The 2,986-nt window shown below is 39.3% G+C and overlaps 1 protein-coding gene across 1 annotated transcript in view; it reads left to right on the top strand.

The window, feature by feature from the left end:
• Positions 1–2,986, top strand: part of HSD17B11 (hydroxysteroid (17-beta) dehydrogenase 11) — a 29,168-nt gene that overhangs the window by 17,863 nt on the left and 8,319 nt on the right. The gene's annotated exons all lie outside the window — the stretch shown is intronic.

Below are 2,986 nucleotides of genomic sequence, written 5' to 3' on the forward strand. Positions count from 1 at the left end.
TATCTGATATGCAGGATGGTCTTAGGTGACCCCTGTGAAAGGGTCGTTTGACCGCCAAAGGGGTCGCGACCCACAGGTTGAGAACCGCTGCAGTGGTTGCTGACTTAAGTAGATACACATTTCAACGTGAGTGCTTGGGAACCGTGTAGAGGACCCACCCCCAGGGATGCTGCTTTTTATTCGGTTTGGTTGGGATGGGGTAGTTAGTAGATGGGTTGGGGATTTGGAGCTGTGTATGTTTAACAAGCTCCATAGGTCATTTTGATGGAGATAAATGAGGACCACACTGTGAGAAACAGTTTCCTTTGGTAATCTAGAGCTAACCTTCTGAATGAAGTACCAGACTATCATGTTTCCTTGGTTAAAAAGTAAAATTGAAAGGATCTGCTCTGAGGTTAATTTTAATGTTTCCTGTCTTTGGGAATAGCTTTAAAGTCTTTGTAAACATAATGTATTCCAACACACAGGAATGCACAAATAAAAAGGTTTTGTTTTGAAATTTCTTAAAACCTTTTATCCAGTGGAAACTACTCAACATTTCGATGAACATCTTTCTAGACATTTCCCTATGTACAGATTAAATGTCTAAATTGTATGTAACTAGCATATATCACACATGGGGTTCTAGAAACAGTAAGTAAACTGCTCACTTCCCTCAGCATTATGTTTTTAGAAAATACTGTATTAAAAACTTCAAAGTTGCTAAGAAGTTGGACCTTAACTGTTCCCACCACAAAAAAGAAATAATAATTATGTGACATGACATAATTATGCTCATGCTACAGTGATAATCATACCGCAATATGTAACTATATCAAATCAACACGTAGTACACCTTAAACTTACACCGTGTGATATTTCAATTATGTCTCAATAAAAATTAATTCAAATAGTTCACTAAACTGAAAGGGGGTGTCAGAGGAAGAGGTTTCACACCCAAGGATAGAATTTGCCAATTTCCTCCATTATTTCAGACTTTAGGTACTAAAATAATAAATTTGAGTCAAGTTTTTCTCGAACTGTCTTTCAGCAGTTAAAAACAGACAGCATATTTTTAAAAATTATAATTGGATTTTTTACCCTTGCCCCCAGAACAGGGCTCACAAAGCTTAGACTTGAATGTACCTCTCAGTTTTCCCGAAGATCTTCTGAATGCAGGTTCAGCGTCAGTAGGTCTGGGCTGGGGTGCCCTCTTTTGGCAAAGCTCTACTAGTACAATTGAAAAATAACTGGGAAGCTTGCTGGAGGGGTGGGAGGTTTGGGGGGCGTGGCGGGGATGAATAGAAGCCCACAGGATTCTAACCGAGTCACAGGAATATGACCTGGCTAAGAAAAGGTCTGGGGCTTGGTCCTGCCCCATGAACCCCTTTGAAGATAACCAGACACTAGAGTGGATGCCTAAGGTGAAGTTGGTTTTAATCTAGAAATTTACTTCTGATTCGAGGACAGACAGATCTTACTCGTTTATATTTTGTACACTAAATAAAATCTCTAATTTCCTTTTTTAAAAATATAATTTTATTTATTTCAGAGAGGGACAGGGAGGGAGAGGTAGAAACATCAATGATGAAAGAGAATCATTGATTGGCTGCCTCCTGCACGCCCCCTACTGGGGATCAAGCTTGCAACCCGGGCATGTACCCTGACCAGGAATCAAACCATGACCTCCTGGTTCATAGGTCAATGCTCAAGTACTGAGCCACACCAGCTGGAAAAATCTGTAATTTTCTTAAACCTCACCACAACATTTTGCTCAGAGAGATCAAGTAACTTGCCTGTAAAAGTAGCAGAACTGAGATACAGACCAAACTTTTTCCTTTTTGCACAGAGGACAACCTTTCTGAAAGAAGGAAACTGAATCAACCTCTAAATGACTATTCAAAATAATTTGTGTCTTACTAATATTGGAACTGAAATTCTCCTTTAAAGTACATCAAAGGTGTAGTTTATTGTTGTTGTTTTTTAATCCTCACCTAAAGGTATGTTTATTGTTTTTAGAGAGAAAGGAAGGCAGAGAGAGGGGTAGGGAGGAAGAGAGGGAAGGAAAGAGAGAGAGAGAGAGAGAGAGAAAGAGAGAAACATTGATGTGAGAGAGAAACATCTATCAATTGCCTCTTGTACGAGTCCCCCTGGGTATCAAAGTTGCAACCTAGGTATGTGCCTGACCAGAAATTGAACTTGCAGCCTTTAGGTGTACTAGATGATGCTCCAACCAACTGAGCCTTACCAGCCAGGGCTGTTGGTTCTTATATTTACACATCTAGAACACTATAGAGAAACTAGTTTGCTATTTATAAATTTATAATTTGCTATATTATTGGAACTAAGTGTAATCAGGTGTTCTGACTGATTTCTGACTGCTAAGAATTATTTTTGTTAAATGAACTTGGATATCAAGAGATCATTTTATTAAAAGTATTTATTGAAGGCCTACTAAATACAGGTACCCTACTGGGTCTGGATACTTTACATAAATTACTTCTCATAAATTTGGCCCCATAGTTTGCCTAACCCTGCCCTAATCCTTCTAACAGTTCTGCAAGATAAGTATACTATGCTCATTTTATGGACAAACAGTAACTTGGAAGAATTAAGAAAATTATAGCTTCCCAATTTAAGAGTCTACACTTCTTAATTTAATGCATTTCTTTTTCTGGTACATGGAAACATACATTCTATTCTGTAAGCTGCCCTTTTTATTTAACAGTATGCTGTTGTTGTGTTATTTACAATGGCCAAGATATGGAAGCAACCCAAGCGCTCATCAATAGATGAGTGGGTAGAAAAGCTCTGTGGCTCTGTGGATAGAGCGTTGGCCTGTGGACTAAAGGGTCCCAGGTTCGATTCCGGTCAAGGGCACTTGGCCGGGTTGGGGGCTCTATCCCCAGTAGGGGGCGTGCAGGAGGCAGCCGATCATCATTGATGTTTCTATCTCTCTCTCCCTCTTCCTTCCTCTCGGAAATCAATTTAAAAATGAAAAAAGAAA

Source organism: Myotis davidii, unplaced genomic scaffold, assembly GCF_000327345.1.
Source record: "Myotis davidii unplaced genomic scaffold, ASM32734v1 scaffold356, whole genome shotgun sequence".
In the NCBI taxonomy this organism is placed as follows: Eukaryota; Metazoa; Chordata; class Mammalia; order Chiroptera; family Vespertilionidae; genus Myotis; species Myotis davidii.